The sequence below is a fragment of the Phascolarctos cinereus genome, unplaced genomic scaffold (assembly GCF_003287225.1).
Source record: "Phascolarctos cinereus isolate Bilbo 61053 unplaced genomic scaffold, phaCin_HiC Scaffold_5;HRSCAF=322, whole genome shotgun sequence".
NCBI lineage: Eukaryota > Metazoa > Chordata > Mammalia > Diprotodontia > Phascolarctidae > Phascolarctos > Phascolarctos cinereus.
Window position 1 is genome coordinate 471863308 of NW_027555958.1, and position 17111 is coordinate 471880418.

At 40.7% G+C, this 17111-nt stretch overlaps 1 pseudogene; it reads left to right on the top strand.

The window, feature by feature from the left end:
- Positions 1 to 314: 314 nt before the first annotated feature.
- On the top strand, positions 315 to 586 carry LOC110212882 (ubiquitin-like protein 5 pseudogene; annotated as a pseudogene).
- Positions 587 to 17111: the final 16525 nt, after the last annotated feature.

A 17111-nucleotide genomic window follows, 5' to 3' on the forward strand; every position in this document is an offset into this window, starting at 1 on the left:
GAAGAAAAAACTCCTTATAAAGTAGAATTGACCAAATGGAAAAGGAGGTACAAAAGTTCACTGAAGAAAATAATTTCTTAAAAATTAGAATTGAGCAAATGGAAGCAAATGACTTTATGAGAAATCAAGAAATAATAAAACAAAACCAAAAGAATGAAAAAAAAGAAGACAATGTGCAACATCTCATTGTAAAAACAACTGACTTGAAAAAATAGATTCAGGAGACAGAATTTAAAAATTATTGGACTACCTGAAGGCCATGACAAAAAAGAATCTAGACATCATCTTTCAAAAACTTATCAAGGATGAAGTACATGCACAGTGAGGCCAGGGCTGCAGGTGCTGGTGGCCTAGGGCATCCAAGAACCATGATCAAGGTTGTATGTGATGACTGGCTGGGCAAGAAGGTCTGTGTGAAGCGCAACCCCAAATACTCTATAGGGGACCTAAAGAAACTGATTGTAGCCCAGATAGGCACACCTTGAACAAAATCATCCTGAAGAAATGGTACATGGTCTTCAAGGACCACGTGACTCTTGGGGACTATGAAATCCATGATGGAATCCATCTAGAGCTCTATTACTAATAGAGGATGGCCAGTGCCCTGCCACCGAGATCTGCATCTATTCCCTCCTTTCTTTTTTAATATAAAAGGCTAATAAAATAATTTTTAAAAAAGAACAAAGTTAATAGAGAAGCCTCCATTGGGTTTCCAGTGGCCCTAAAGTACAGACAGGTGGTGAAAGTGCTTTAGAAATCAACCAATCATGGATTCAGAGAAACTAGGCAAGACTTGTTTGAACTGCTGCCAAGTGAAGTGAGAAGCAACAGAAGAACAATTTATACGATAAAAAACAATATCTTAAAGCAACTCTGCAAGACTTAGTAACTTTGATCAATACCATAACAGACCACAAGGCTAGAGGACACAGGATAAAACAGTACTACTCACCTCCAGAAAGGGAGATGATGGACTCAGTGTGGATATAAAGGCATAGTTCTTGTTTCTTTTTAATGTGACCAATGCAGAAATTTGTTTTGCTTGACAACACATTTTTGTAATATGTTTTTGTTTTTCCTTGATTTCTCAGTGAGGAAGGAAGTGGAGGTGAGAAAGAGAATTCATAATTGAAAATAAAATGTAATTTAAAAAATAATAAAAAAGAAATTATCAAGGAAAACTGCCCTGACATTCTAGACACCAGAGGGTAAAATAAAAATTGAAAGAATCCATGAATCACCTCCTGAAAGAGATCCCAAAATGAAAACTGTCAGGAATATTATAGAAATCTCAGAGTTCCCAGGTCAAGGAGAAAATATCAGAAGCAACCAGAAAGAAACAATTCAAGTATCATTGAGCCACAGTCAAGATAACACAAGATTTAGCAGCTTATGCATTAAAGGATCAAAGGGCTTGGAATATAATATTCCAGAAGGCAAAGGAGCTAGAATTGCAACCAAGAGTCACCCACCCAGCAAAACTGAGTAGAATCCTTCAAGGTTAAAAAAAAAAAAAGGATATTCAACACAATAGAGGACTTTCAAACATTCTTGATGAAAAGACCAGAGCTGAATAGAAAATTTGATTTTCAAATACAAGACTCAAGAGAAGCATAGAAAGGTAAACAGGAAAGGGAAATCATAAGGGACTTAATAAGCCTAAACTGTTTACATTCCTACGTGGGAAGATGATACTTGTAACCCATAAGATTAGGAGGAGTATAGATAGACCATGGGCACAGGTGTGAGTTGAATATGAAGGGATGATATCTTTAAAAAAATGCAATTAAGGGGTGAGAGAGGAATGTCATAGAAGTAGGGGAAAGAGAGAGGTAGAATGAGGTAAATCATCTTATATAAAAGAGGCAAGAAAAAGCTTTTGTAGTGGATGGGAAGAGGAAGGAGGTGAGGGGGAGTGTGTGAACCTTACTCTCATCAGAAGTGACTCAAAGAGGCAATAACATACACACTTAATTAGGTATAGAAATCTATCTTACCCTACAGGAAAGTAGTGGGGAAAGGGGAAAAGAGAAGGGGGAATGATAAGAAAGAGGGCAGATTGGGGGAAGAGATGGTCAGATGCAAAGGGTGAAAGGAGAGAGAGACTAGAATGATGGGGGGGATGGAATGGAGGGAAAAACAGAAATAATAACTGTGAAAAAACTTTGATGCAAGTTTCTCTGATAAAGGTCTCATTTCTCAAACATGTGGAGAACTGAATCAAATTTATAAAATTATGAGCCATTCTCCAATCAAAAGATACGAACAGTTTTCAAATGAAGAAATCAAAGCTATCTATAGACATACAAAAATGCTTTAATTCACTATTGATAGGAGAAATGCAGGTTAAAGCAATTCTGAAGTACTACTTTATACCTATTAGACTGGCTAATGGGACAGAAAAGAAAAATAACAAATATTAGAAGAAATGTGGGAAAAATGAGACTTTAATGCACTGTTGGTGGAGCTGTGAACTGATTCAACCATTCTGTAGAGCAATTTGGAACTATGTCCAAAGGGCTATAAAATCATGCATACCCTTTGACCCAGCAATACCACTACCAGGTCTGTATCCTAAAAGAGATATAAAAAAGGAAAAGGACCCACATGTACCAAAATACTTCTAGTAGCTCTTTTCTGGTGGCAAAGAATTGGAAATTAAGGGAATGTCCATCAACTGGGGAATGGCTAAATAAATTGTGGTATGCGATTATGATGGAATACTATTGTGCTATAAGAAATAATGAGGAGGATGCTCTCAGAGAAACTTAGAAAGACTTACAAGAGCTGATGCAAAGTGAAATGTATTGTGTATAAAGTAATAGCAATACTGCATGATGACCAGCTGTGAATGACTTAGCTATTCTCAGCAATATAATGATCCAAGACAACTCTGAGGGACTTAGGATGAAAAATGCTGTCCATAACCAGACAATGAACTGATGGTGTCTGAAAACAGATTAAAGCATACTTTTTTACTTTCCTTATTTTACTTGAGTTGTTTTTTTTTTTGGTCTATGTTTTCTTTCACAACATGACTAATATGGAAATGTTTTGTATTACTACACATGTATAGCCTATATTGAATTGCTTGCCTTCTCAATGAAGGGGGTGAGGAGGGAGGAAGGGAGAGAATTTGGAAATCAATATTTTAAAAATGAATGTTAAAATTGTTTTTACATGTAATTGGGGAAAAATAAAATACTAAATAAATTTAAAAAATAACTGCTTGTTGAATTCTTATTGCTCCACTAAAGTCCTCTTTCAGCCAATTAACCAACCAATCAATAAACATTTGTTAGGCAGTTATGGTATGCCAGACATTGTGCTAGGCGCTGGGGATAGAAAGACAAAAATGAGAGAGTCTCTGCCCTCCAGCAGCTTACAGTCTCTAAGGTACCTCATAGCTTTCAGTATATGATGCTTTGATGCCCTGAGGCAGAGGCAGTGTTGGGTACCGTGCTAATAAGCAAAAAAGACCCAGGGAGGTCAGGTGGGTCAAAGGTGCTCAGACTGAGATACTGGGCCAAAAGCTCCAGGGAGATGAGGTTGTTAGGAAGACCCTGAGAGGCAACAGGAAGAATTTCCACCCATGTGGGCCATCTTGATTGTAGCACGTACAGAGGGACTAACGGTTTCCAAAGACTGTGGCAGCTCAAGCTCTGGCAGGTCATACCAAGTAGGAACGGATCATAGGATCATAGTCATAGGGCTGGAAGGAACCTCAGCCTTCCTCATGTTGCAGATGAGGAAACTGAGCTCAAGGTTACATAAGGTAGTAAGAGGAAGGGGACATTTAGAACCCAGATTCTCCGAATCCTATGTCATTCTTGTGAGCCAAGTAGGACACAGATTATCATCTATGTTTTACGGGTGAGGAAATTGATCTTCAGAGGAATTAAGTGATTTTCCCGGTCTAGGTCAATGGAAGAACTGGGGCTGGGACCCAGGCCTGTGGACTTCCAGTTCAGTGCTCCTCCCACTTCTTTATTAATGAAAAGACAGGTTGCTGCAATAGCAGAAGCCAAAGACTTGACTAATGGGATGTGCGCATGACTTTGGGGGTGGCATGATTAAGAAAAATGGACTATTTGATGACCCTATAGAGCTGAGGAATGGCATTATTATGAGCAGATTGAATGAGCATGAAGCAATTAAAGAGAAAAAAGAAAAATTAGTTCCTAGAGTGCATGTTCAAAGGAGAAGCAATCTCAACAGGAACTGAAAATGAAAATGGATTCTTTACATCATGGAGAGAAATGAGAAGGAGCCAAAAGCACATCTAAATGTCTGGAAGATGATGTCAGGACTATGTGAGAAGAAAAAGAGGAAGCTATTCAAGGGAGACTCACTGGGAAAGTTGCTGAATTCAGAAAAAAAATTTTCTTTTGTAAGTACAAGATGGAAGACGTATGATTATTTAGCAATGTGTTGAAAGAAGATCTCGGGTTTGAGTGGACCGCAAGCTCAATATAAGTAAGCAGTGTGATCTTGGGCCACTTCAGGGGGCATAGGTTCCAGATATAAGTTCCTATTGTACTGTGCCCTGCCCAAACCAAATGTGGAATATTATGTTCATTCCTTGGTGCCATATTTTAGGAAGGGCATTAAAAAGACAGGGATGATATGTGTTGTTTTCCCCACTAGAATGTAAGCTCCTTGGGCTTTGTCTATAACTCCAGTGCTTAGGACAGTCTCTGGCACATAGTAAGTCTTTAATAAAATGAAAACAAAAACAGAAGCAAGATGTTGAAGGACCTGGAGTTCATGCCATATGAAGATCATTCGAAAGAACTGGAAATCTTTGGATGGGAGACCGGAAGGCTCTGGGATGGGCCAGGAAGGGAGGGAGGGGCACAGGGATGGGGACTCTCTTCCAGGTTTTGAAGGGTGATCTGGAGAAGAAGGATTAGCTTTATGCTGTTTGGTCCCAAAGTGAGGAACACAGAGTATTGGGGAGGAGGGAGCTGCAGAGACAAATTCACACCTGATGTTAAGAAAAATTTGGTGACAATTGGAGCAGCAGCAAAGTGGAATGGAGCCTCTTTCCCAGAGAAAGAGCACACAGAGCCAGGACAGGAGACATGGACTCTTAGTCCCAGATCTTTCCCTCCATAGCTATGGTATCTCTGCCAGTTCACATGACCTCCATAAGCCTCAGTTTCCTCATGTGTTGGTCAAAATGGCCTCTGATGACCTTTCTTCCAGCTCTGGAAATAAAGGCCTGCCTTTCTTTCTTTTTTTTTTTTTTTTATGCAATTGGGGTTAAGTGACTTACCCAGGGTCACACAGCTACATATGATCCTGTGCTCCGAAGTCACCTGACCTCCCTCACCTTCCATTTTCTCACCTATGGCACCAGGGAGATTGACCAGATGGCCTCTGAGTTCCCTTCTTCCAGTCCCAAGGCTATGACTCTCTCTCTGAGCCTCAGTTTCTTCATATACAAAACAAGAATGGCCTCTAGGCCCATTCTACCTCAAAGGGCCGAAATCCTTGGATGTTTGAAGTGCCTTTTACCTCCCAAATGCTTTTAGAATTGTCTGAAAGAAGAGCAGATTGCAGAACAAATGAGAGATTTGAGATGGTTCAGACAATTGGAGAAGAATGATGTCCAAACCCAGATGCATTAGATGAGAGGCACCAGCCACCAGACCAGGGGTTAGGAAACACAGACCAGCATGGCTCTGAGGGATGTGCGATGGCCAAGGGGAGTCGAGACAAAGGCTGTTTCCACCACAGAGTAAAGAGCCAGAAAGGAACTATTTGCATGTCTTGGAGGAGGAGAAAGTTTTGTAACTTGATTCCAAAACCAAATGAAAAAAGGGCAACCCTTTCTCACTAATCCAGTTTTCCTGTGACTAGTCAGAGCTTTCCAGATCTTGGAAACCCAGCCAGTCTGGGAATGAAGCAGAAGAGAATAAAGTAAGATGTGGCTGCTGGGACGTCGGCCACCCACTGGCTGCCAATGGGCTGCTGTTTTCTATGCTTATGGCAAGATCAACCACGGACCAGGTGGCAGAGCCAGGATTGGAACCCAGGGCCTCTGACGCCACGTCCAGCACTTTGCCATTGTCCTGCATGCCTTTCTGGTCTCATTTTATATCACTCTCTTGCACGTATGCTAGGTTCTGGCCTAAACCAGACCTCCCAAACACAACATTCCCTCTGTCAGGTCCTTGCCTTTATTTGGGCCACCTAAGCCTCCCCCACCTCCATGCTCGAGAGGTGCTATCTCCTATCCTCTGCCTTTTCCAAGGCTGGGCTCAGGAGCTACCTCCCTGAAACCTTCCCAGATTCCCTGCACCCCATGTTAATGTTCTCTGTCTTCCCAAATCACCTTATATTGACTTATCTGTGGTTTCATGGATTGTGAAGCTCCACTAATAACGCCAAATTTCTCCTGGAAATAAAGGCCCGCCTTTTTTTGAGGCAATTGGGGTTAAGTGACTTCCCTAGGGTCACACAGCGGGTAAGTTTCTGAGGTTGGATTTGAATTCAGGTCCTCCTGACTCCAGGGCCAATGCTCTCTCCACTGCGCCACCTAGCTGCCCCAAGGCCCACCTTTTTAGTATAGATATTGTATGAGGGTTATTGTTTTGGCCAGGAGATGTGAAATGCAACTATCCAGAGAACTAGAAACCAAGGTCACACAGACTCAAGGGGAATAGTGAGGGTGACCAATCCAATCCAGCCATTTAAATCTATGCCGTCACATCTCCATTGTCCTTGAGTGAAAAGACTGGATCACCCAACTCCTGGCATAGTGTCAGGTGGGCATTTAAAATATGTTTGTTAAGTTGAATTGAAGTCCAAATACTCAAATAGCAACAGATTGGAGAATTGAGATAATCGTGGCAAAGACAGTGCTTCGGCCAGAGCTATTTGATAATGGAGGCCAAATTAGCTTATGGGGTTGAGTTCTCCAGCTAATTGTCTCTATTCCCCACAGGCTTGTCCTGAGAGGGGATTTAAATGGACTTTTGATCTCCAGATCTCATATATTTTTCTTAACACTCTTGACTCATACATAGGAATTGATCTTAATCACTTCCAGGAATTTTGCTTTGTTCCATAGCATCGAACTCAGGGTTAGTAATAGGCACTGCACTCCTGCCTATCACCAGATTATCAGAATTAGGAGCTCAGAAGCCATCAAGCCCAACTTGTAACTGAGAAAGAAGCAGGGTGTGATTTCCAGTTCTTCCTAAGTCTGAGAACAACTGTCTCTGTACTGTCCCAGGCAGTCTCCCTAGACTGCACATAGTAGAAGTGTGTGGACAGTAAGCCCCTTGAGGGCAGAGATGATCTCATTTTTTATCATTGCGTCACCAGTGCCTGAAACTGTGCCCAGGGCTGGGACTCCAAACGGAGCTAAACAAACCAGTCCCTGCTTTCAAGGTCTCCAAGGTCCCCCCAGCTTTTGATTTAAGATGCTCTAATGAGCTGAGGCAGAAGCGGTGATGGAGAAGACCCAGAGAGCTCAGCCCACTCCAAGAGGTCCCAGCTGAGACGCTGGGCTGAGAGCTCCAGGGACATGAGGTTGTTCAAAAGACTCTGAGTGTTGCTGTTCAGTTGTGGCCCACTCTTTGTGATTTCACTTGGCGTTTTCTTGGCAAAGATGCTGCAGTCCTTTGCTATTTCCTTCTCCAGCTCATTGGACAGACGAGGAAGCTGAAGCAAACAGGGCAAATGACTTGCCCGGAGTCACACAGCTAATAAGTGTCTATGGCAGGATTTGAACTCAGGAAGATGAGCAGGGCTCTATCCACTGTACTACCCAGCTGCCCTCAGGCAGGAAAAATATTCATTTCTGTAAGTTTGTCTCTTTGGACTCAGGCCATATGACAGTCAATTGAGGCAACTGAAAATATTTAGCCTTGGGAAGTGAAGCCTTCAGGGAACTTGGAAGGGGTTAGAGGCTATCATCCCAAAGCAGAACTGGAATCTGCAGAGGCAAAATTGGGCTGGATGTCAAGAAGAAGTAGAAAACCCCAAAGAACTTTCCTAACAAGTACAGCTGGAACAGAGTAGAATGTGCTGTGTTGAGAGGTAGTGGGGTCCACTTCCCCAGGGGCCTTCCCTCAAAGGCTCCAGCTTGGGTATTTGTAGGAGAACTTTTCTGTTCAGATGTAAGTTGTATTGGGGTCTTCTGAGGTCCCCTCCAACTCTGAGATTCTGAATAAAGGCCCAGAAAAATGGGCCTTCCAAGAGACACTTCCCTTGCTTCCTGTCTGTGATATCATGATGTGATGGTTACCCCCTGCACCCCTCCTCAACTCCTTATTGTGTTACCAACTTAGGATAAAAATAATATGTATATGATGAATGGACAAAAGTGTGTGTGTGAGTGTGTGTGCGAGTGCGTGTGCATGCATGCACGCTAATGTACATAGAACTTCAAAGTTGTAGATCTGGAAGATCAGTGACCATCTAGTCTACAAATTTTACAAGTGAGGAAACTGAGGCCCAGAGTAGGGAAATGCCTTCCAGAATATCATGCGGGTGGTAAGCAGAAGAACTAGGATTTGAACCCAAGTCCTTTGGCCCCAAATCCAGCATTCTCTTCGATGCGCCCCATGCTAGATAAAATGTTGGGATTAACATTGTTGACAATTAGAAATCTGTGTCTGTTGGGCATTTGTCCTGATCTCTTCCTCCACCAACCACACATTGAATGAAAGAATAAAATGGAATGAAATGAATTAAAAAAAAATTAAGCACTTAATGTGTGCCAAGGATCTTAGCAGAATTCCCATTTCTGACTTTGCATTGCTGATTGCCACAGCAACTGCAGAAGCTTCATTAGTGTCCATTTTATCTAAATTACTATATTTTTAAAACTTAGGAATTGTATTCTTTTCATATTTTGGAACATTGGATTAAATCTAAAGAGATTAAATGTCACAGGGTAGCAGGATATAAAGTAAACCCACATAAATCATCAACATTCCTATATTACCAATAGGATCCTGCAGGAAGAGATAACTAGAGATACCTCATTTAAAATAACTCTAGACAGTATAAAATACCTGGGAATATACCTACCAAAACAAACCCAGGATCTATATGAACAAAACCATAAAGAAATTTGTACACTGATAAAATCAGACTTAATTAAATGGAGAAATATTACTTGTTCATGGGTAGGCGGGGCCAATATAATAAAAATGGCAATTTAAGGTCAAAATAGATAAATGACCTAGATATAAATTCAGATATCATAAGAAAATTAGAAGAACATGGAACATGTTACCTATAGGACTTATGGCTAGGTGAATAAGCAAGAGACAGAGAGTACTATAAGATGTAAAACTGATAATTTTGACTACATTAAATTAAAAAGCTTTTGTACAAATAAAACAAATGTAGCCAAGATGAGAAGGAAAGCAGAAATGTTGGGAAAAAATTTTATAGCTGTTTCCTCAGATAAAGGTCTTATATCTCAACTATATAAAGAACTTTGTGAACTCTGCAAGAATGCGAGTCATTCCTCAGTTGAGAAATAGTCAAAGAATATAAACAGGCTGTTTTCCAATGAAGAAATCAAAACAATTTATAGTTACATGACAAAATGCTCTGAATCATTATTGATTAGAGAAATGCAAATTAAACAACCTTGAGATGGCAGATTGGCTAAAATAATAGAAGGGGAAAGTAACAAATATTGGAGGGGATGTGGAAAAATTGGGACCTTAATTCATTGTTGGATCTGTGAGCTGATCCAAACATTTTTGAGAGAGATTTGGAATTATGCCCTGAGAGTTATTAAACTGCCTATACCCTTTGACCCAGCAATGCCACTATTAGGTCTTTTTCCCCAAGATGATTAGGGAAAATGAAACCAAACCTATATGTTCTAAAATATTTATAGCAGCTCTCTTTGTGGAAGCGAAGAACTGGAAATTGTGGGGATACTCATCTTTTGGGGAATGGCTAAACACAATGTGGTATATATTACTCTGCTATAAGAAATGATGAGATCGATGATTTTAGAAAAGCATAGAGAGACCGCCATGAAATAATGAAGAGTGAAATGAACAGAACCGAAAGAACATTGTATATAGTAATACCAGCATTGTTTTAAGAACACTTTTTGAGCAACTGAACCATTCTATTATAAATACCCAAATTAACCTCAAATATCCTATGAAGGAAAATGCTGTTTGAATCCAGAAAGGGATATTGCTGTGGTATAGGAAATGATGAGCTGGTTGATTTAGAAAAACATGGAAAGACTTGGACTTATGAAGGAAGATGCTGTCCCCCTTCAGAGAAAGAGATGACAGGAGGAAATATGCATAGTACGGTCTTACACATATGCGGGTGAGTGTCTATGTGTATATATGTGTATGTTTACAGATAGCTATGTATATATCTCCATATATATCTATATATATATATATATCTCCATACTTAATTATTGCCTTTTTTTAGGGTGGAGGGGAAAAATAAAGTAAAAAGGTTGCAACAGAGAACAAAAGAAAACTAACAAGAAAGCAAAGAAAAGCTGGGTAGCTTTGAAAACAATGTGTAATATTTATTACATAGGTTTTCTTGAAATGTAAATTTATTGTTTTATATTGAATCATCTCTAATGGTCTACTGTGTACATGGCAATGTTTTTTTCTCACTTTGTATTTAAGTGTAAAATAAAAAAAATACAAAAAAAGGCATGGGGACAAATAAAAAGTTCAACAGTTGAATTTTCTAAAAAGTTCACTTTGCAATTAAAGGATGGGGGGAGGGGACACAACAAGAGAAGTGTCCATATGAAGAAGATCTGAAGTTTTTAGTGGACTTCAAGCCTGATAGGAATCAAAAGCATAACACTGCATCCCCAAACTCAAAGTCAGGTTGGATTAATAAAGAAATAGAGTCCAGCATAAGGGCAATGCTAGACTTTGTCCATGTCTGACAATGGAATATTGGATCCAGTTAAAAGGATTGCAGATTTAGACCTAGAAGAGAGTCAGAGGCCATCAAGTCCAGCTATCTCATTTTACAGATGAGGAAACTGAGGCACAAAGAGGTTAGGTCGTTTGCCAGTATCACATAGCTGATAAGTATCGAAGACAGATTTTATCCAAGATCTTCCCAATTCTAGGCGCCACATCTTAGAAAGGATATTGACAGACTAGAGGAGGTCCATGGAAGGGTGACCAGAATAATAAGAGACCTAAACACCACAACAGATGAGGATTTGCTAAGGGAACTGGAATGGCTTAGCCTACAGAAAAGAATGGAGGAAGAGACAATGACAGGTGACTTCAAATATTTGAAAGGCTATAATGTTAAAGAGGGATTGAACTCATCCTATGTAGCTTAAGGGCAGCTAGCCAGCACCAAAGTCCTAGAGTTAGGAAGACCTGAGTTGAAATCCAGCCTCCAACACTTACTACCCTTGTGACCCTGGGCAAATCAAGATGCTGTTTGCCTCAGTTTATTCATCTGTAAAATAAGCTGGAGGAGGAAATGGCAAACCACTCCAGTATCTTTGCCAAGAAAACCCCAAATGGAGGCATTGAGAGTCAGACATGATTAAAATGACTTCACAACAACACCACATGGCTTGGTGGGTAGACATTGAAATGATGGATGGAAGTTACAGAGAGCTAGCTTCCAGGTGAATGCAAGGAAATCCTTGCTGGGAATCTGAGCATGTCCAGCTGAACCAGGGGCATCAGGATTCTGTGGATTTCCCAGCACATGAGGTCTGTAAAGGGTGTTGGGAAGGGACTTTCTGTTCAGGTATGAGCTGGACTAAATGATCTCTGAAATCCCTTCTAATGTGACAATTCAGTAAGTTACTCACATTTTTATAGCATTTCGAGGTTTACATAGCACTGTCCTCAAAATAAACCTGGAAGACCAGTACAGTAAGAATCATTATTGCCATGTTACAGATGAAGAAACTGAGGCTCAGAGAAGTTTTGTCCATAGTCACACAGCTACCATTAACATCAAGACCTCTGACTCAAAATTCTGTGTTCTTTCTACCACAACAGGAGTGGGGAACCTGTGGCCTTGAGGCCACATGTGGCCCTCTAGGTCCTCAAGTGTGGCTCTTTTGAGGGCCTGGAGGGCCACATGTGGTCTTGAGGCTGCATGTTGCCCACCCCTGTTACAATATGGATGATGACATTATGATTGTGGGTAATGATGAACACATTCTCTGGTCTAGTCAGAGAAAGTAAAGAAAGGCGAAAGAATCAAAGGGCTGCTTCTTCTCCATTCTCCATGCATGGGATCTGGACGATAAGTAGGGTGAAGTAACCTGAGCTTTGACCCAGGGCACTGACATTTAGAGCATCCTTAAAGTATTTGCTATCATTAAATCAGCCAGAGAGGGCTGGAAGAAACTTCAGAAACAACCTAGTCCAACCTTCATTTTTTTTAACAGATGAAGAAACTGAGGCCTAAAAAGGTCAGATGATTGACTGAAGGTCACAAAAGGTCATCAGTAAGTGGCTGACCCCTGGGATTTGGACCAAGGTCATCTGATAACAAATCCAGTCGTCTTTATGCATCTTCCTAAGCAATGTGGAAGCAATGGAACTTAGTCACTAGTAGGAATAGCTGGTTAAAACACAGTGCTCAGAAGGTTCCCAGGCCTTCACGTTTGGAGTCCAAATGAGATCTTCTCTATTCCTGCCCAAGCCCCGCAGCAGCCTGGGCCAGGGGGCCCCCATCTTTCCGATGCTGCTTGCCTGGAGCTGACAAGACAGTTGTCACCGTTCTGGTGTGGTGCCCTCTAGGCTATTATAGGAAGAAGATAGCTATGTCAAAGAATAAGGCTTTCAACAAGAGGTAAATGGAGGCAAATCTAGGTTGGAGAATTTACTATTAATAACTCTAATATAGAACACTTGTAGAAGATCAGGAAGGCATTACAGCAAGGGGAGATAAAAGCTTTTTTAATGGTGATTGATATTAGTAGATCTAATAAGCAAAGCATTCAAATTCTACAGCAGAGTGAGCCCCTCATTTATGAATATACATGTATGTATTTAACAAGCCAGTTGAAAACACGTAAGTTCTCCTTCATAATTATTCACTAGATTTGTTTTTAAAGGATGGCCTCCATTTCAAATCCTCAGGAAACAAGCAAAGAACATTTTGATAACTAAGGTGATAGGAAGATTCTAGATGGGGTGTGAACTCCTGTAGTTTTGATAAAGAGGCACAGTGGCAAATGGGATCCGTTGTCTTGGTGGATGCAACTCTCCCTTGACTGATTAGTCAAACAGCCTATTTGCTTACACGTTCCAGTAGCAATTTGTTTATTGGGCAGGAGTATTTCATTTTTCCTTCCTCAACAAGCTATTTGTGGCCTTTCCCCCCCTCAGGCTTCTTTGTGAGTAACCATGTAATGTCTCCATGTCATTAATAAAAAGTATGGTAGCATTTGTTATTATTACAAGAACTGGATATAGTTACTGAAGACTCTGACCTATGGAGAAGGTATCCTGGACATGAAAATCATGTCAGGACACAGGAATATGGGGGCTGGCCTTGAATGCAGATATTTATTGCAGAGCCTAGCTAGGCTATTTGGTGTCAGCCTTCAAAAATGAATAGGGAGAAAGCAAAGATAAGTCCCCAGTGGGAAATATAATATATAGCAGCATCTGCAGGCATTTTGTCTTGAGCATAGACATTGCTCTAATGTGTTTCCCAAAGATTTTAATGGAAGCAGACAAAATAAATAACCTAAGAAGTTTGAACACTCCCTTGGAGTCATGCCGCCTCAATAATGTAACGTCATCACTGTGGGTATTCAGAGCCGCTTAGGTCTAGAAGTGAATGGGAGAAAGAGCCAAATGAGCAGAGAACTTTTGAATGCTTGTGCTCATGAATCAACCATTGGCCCTGAGAACAGAATCGAGCTTTTCAGTCCCATGTGAATTTTCTTCCCAATCTTTGCATGGACCCATTGCCCATCACTTAGATTTTTCAACCATGGCACCCTCAGGATTTATGGATTAAGCTTTGGTCTCCCAGAAGGATGGGAACCTAGAGTTGCAGTAATTGACAAAGTAATCAATGCATTAGAGACCATAGAGTAATTTCTTCTGGCTGGAGGGTTGCATGCCACCTTGAGAAACCCTCTTCTCACTCACTTCAGTTCAAAACAAGTTACTACAACTTTCCTGCTAACAGAGACAGATGTAAGCAGTTATCCTCCCTCTCCCCTGGTGCCAAATAGAATTTCATGAATAACTGGACTTTAGAAAATGATGCTATGATGAACACGACACTTATCAACATCCCACACTTACTGGCTGTGTGACCCTGGGCAAGTCATTTAACCCTGTTTGCCTCAGTTTCTTCCTATGCAAAATGAGCTAGAGAAGGAAATGGCAAACCACTCCAGTATCTGCTGAGAAAACTCCCAATGGCATTCTGAGTTCCAATTTTTTTCTTCCTCCCTCCCTCCCATTCCCCCTGCCCAAGATGGCAAGCAATCTGTTAATAAGCTATACACGTACAATCATATTAAACATATTTCCACATTAGTCATGTTGTGAAAGAAAAATCAGAACAAAACGGAAAAACCACAAAAAAAGTGAAAACAGTATGCTTTGATCCACATTCAGACTGCATAGTTCTTTCTCTGGATGTAGAGAAAGATTTTCCATCACGAATCTTTTGGAGTTGTCTTAGATCATTGTATTGCTGAGGAGTCAAGTCTATCAGAGTTGGTCATCACACAGTGTTGTGGTTACTGTGTGCAACATTCTCCTGGTTCTGCTCACTTTACTCAGCATTAGTTCATGTAAATCTTTCCAGATTTTTCTGAAATCTGCCTGCTCATTTCTTACAGCACATTAGTATTCCATTACATTCATATACCATAACTTGCTCAGCCATTCCCCGATGGATGGGTATCCCCTCAATTTCCAATTCTTGGCCACTACAAAAAGAGCTGCTATAAATATTTTTGTACATGTAAGTCCTTTTCCCATTTTTATGATCTCCTTGGGATACAGCCCTAGAAGTGCCATTGCTGGGTCAAAGAGTATGCATAATTTTAGAGCCCTTTGGGCATAGTTCCAAATTAATCTCTAGAATGGTTGAATCCGTTCACAACTCTGCCAACAACACATTGGTGTTCCAATTTTCCCACATCTTCTCCAACATTTATCATTTCCCTTTTCTGTCATTAGCCAATCTGATAGGTATGAGGTGATACCTTAGAGTTGTTTTAATTTGCATTTCTCTAATCAATAGTGATTTAGAGCATTTTTTTCATATGACTATAGAGAGCTTTAATTTCTTCATTTGCAAACCGTTCATATCCTTTGACCATTTATCAATTGGGGAATGACTTGTGTTCTTATAAATTTGACTCAATTCTCTATATAGGTGAGAAATGAGGCCTTTATTAGAAACAGTGGCAGTAAAAATTGTTTCCCAGCTTTCTGCTTTCCTTCTAATGTTGAAAATCAAAATAAATAAATTAGAAATTAAAAAAAAACCTTCCAATTGGGGTCACAAAGAGTCAGACAAGACTGAAACAGCTCAATAACAACACCATTTCACTCCATACATATGCCATATTTGTTTAGTGATCCTTTAATCAATGAGAACCTACTTTGTTTCCAGCTTACTGGGCCCAAAGTTCAGTAGATGGGGAAATGCGGGTTAGGGTTGCAGGTGAAGGTTTAAAAGAAGTTATTTTTTGTCATATACAAACCAACACAGGGTGAGGTATTGATATCTTTTTAGACAGCTGTAAATACACACACACACACACACACACACAGAGCTTCTTCGTGTGATGACAGAGCTGATATCAATGAGGTAGTCTATTGAATAAATTGACTTCACAGTAGGATCATCATGAGATTCAGTGGAGTTGGGGGTTGGGGAGAGCTGGAGTCTCAGTAGTGAGTGTGCATGGTCTTTGATGCAGAGCTCAAAGGAGTGGAATAAGGGAATACTGAAGAGGCTTGAAACCAGGCAAGACAGGCCAAAGTTAGTCCACCAGAATTCAGGGGGACTTGAGGCCAAATTTCTGATGGGGAGGAGGTGGAGATGACAGCCAGAGTGGGGACCCCAAATCATGGAAATGGCCGGGAAGTGATGGGAAGAGGAAGGAGAAGGCTAGAATTGATCTGTCAAAGCCCAGGGTATTTTGGGGGCCAGAGTTCGTGAGAAGAGATGGAAATAACAACAGCTGACATTCATATAGTGCTTACTATTGGCCAGGCACTGTGCTAATCATTTTACAATTATTGTCTCATCTGATCCTCACAACAACTCTGGAAGGAAGATGCTGTTATAATGCCTATTTTACAGAAAGGGAAACTGAGGCAAACAGGATAGATGACTTGCCCAGGGTCACACAGCCAGTAAGTGTCCAAGGCTGGATTTGAACTTAGGTCTTCCTGACTTCAGGCCCAGTACTTTATCCATTATGCCACCTAGCTCCTCTTAAATAATAGTCCAAACCAGTCACCCCCCCCATTTTACAGATGAGGAAGCTGAGGCCCAGAAAGGTGACATGACTTGCCCAAAGCGATCTAGCTAGTAAGTGACAGAGTTGGAATTCAAATCCAGCTTTCTTTCCATTGCACCACCCTACCTGACAATAACGATAACATGACTAACACATTAATTAATAATAACAATAACAACAGCTAGCATTTTTGTAGTGATTTAAAGTTTGCAAAGCATTTTGCATGTGCTAACTCACTGAATCCTCACAACAACCCTGGGATTTAGGTGCTATTATTATGTCCATTTTACAGATGAGAAAACTGAGGCACAGAGAGGCTAAGTGACGTGTCCAGGTTCACACAGCTGGTGAGAGCCTGAATCAAGTTTTGAATTCAGGTATTCTTGACTCCAAGTATTAGCTTGGTGACAGACAATCTTGCACATTTTTTGTCTGAGTACCCATATAGATGAGCAGAGGCTCCAAGTACAGGCAAAGACCATTACTAAGGCAAGGAGATATTTTGACCTTCACCAGTAGAGGCTGTACCCACACTAATGAAATCATAGATCCTTGAAGTACATTATTCATTCAACAAACATGTACTGAACACATCCATGCTAAGCCCTGAACTAAATATGGAAGAGTGAGAGGTAATGACTGTTCC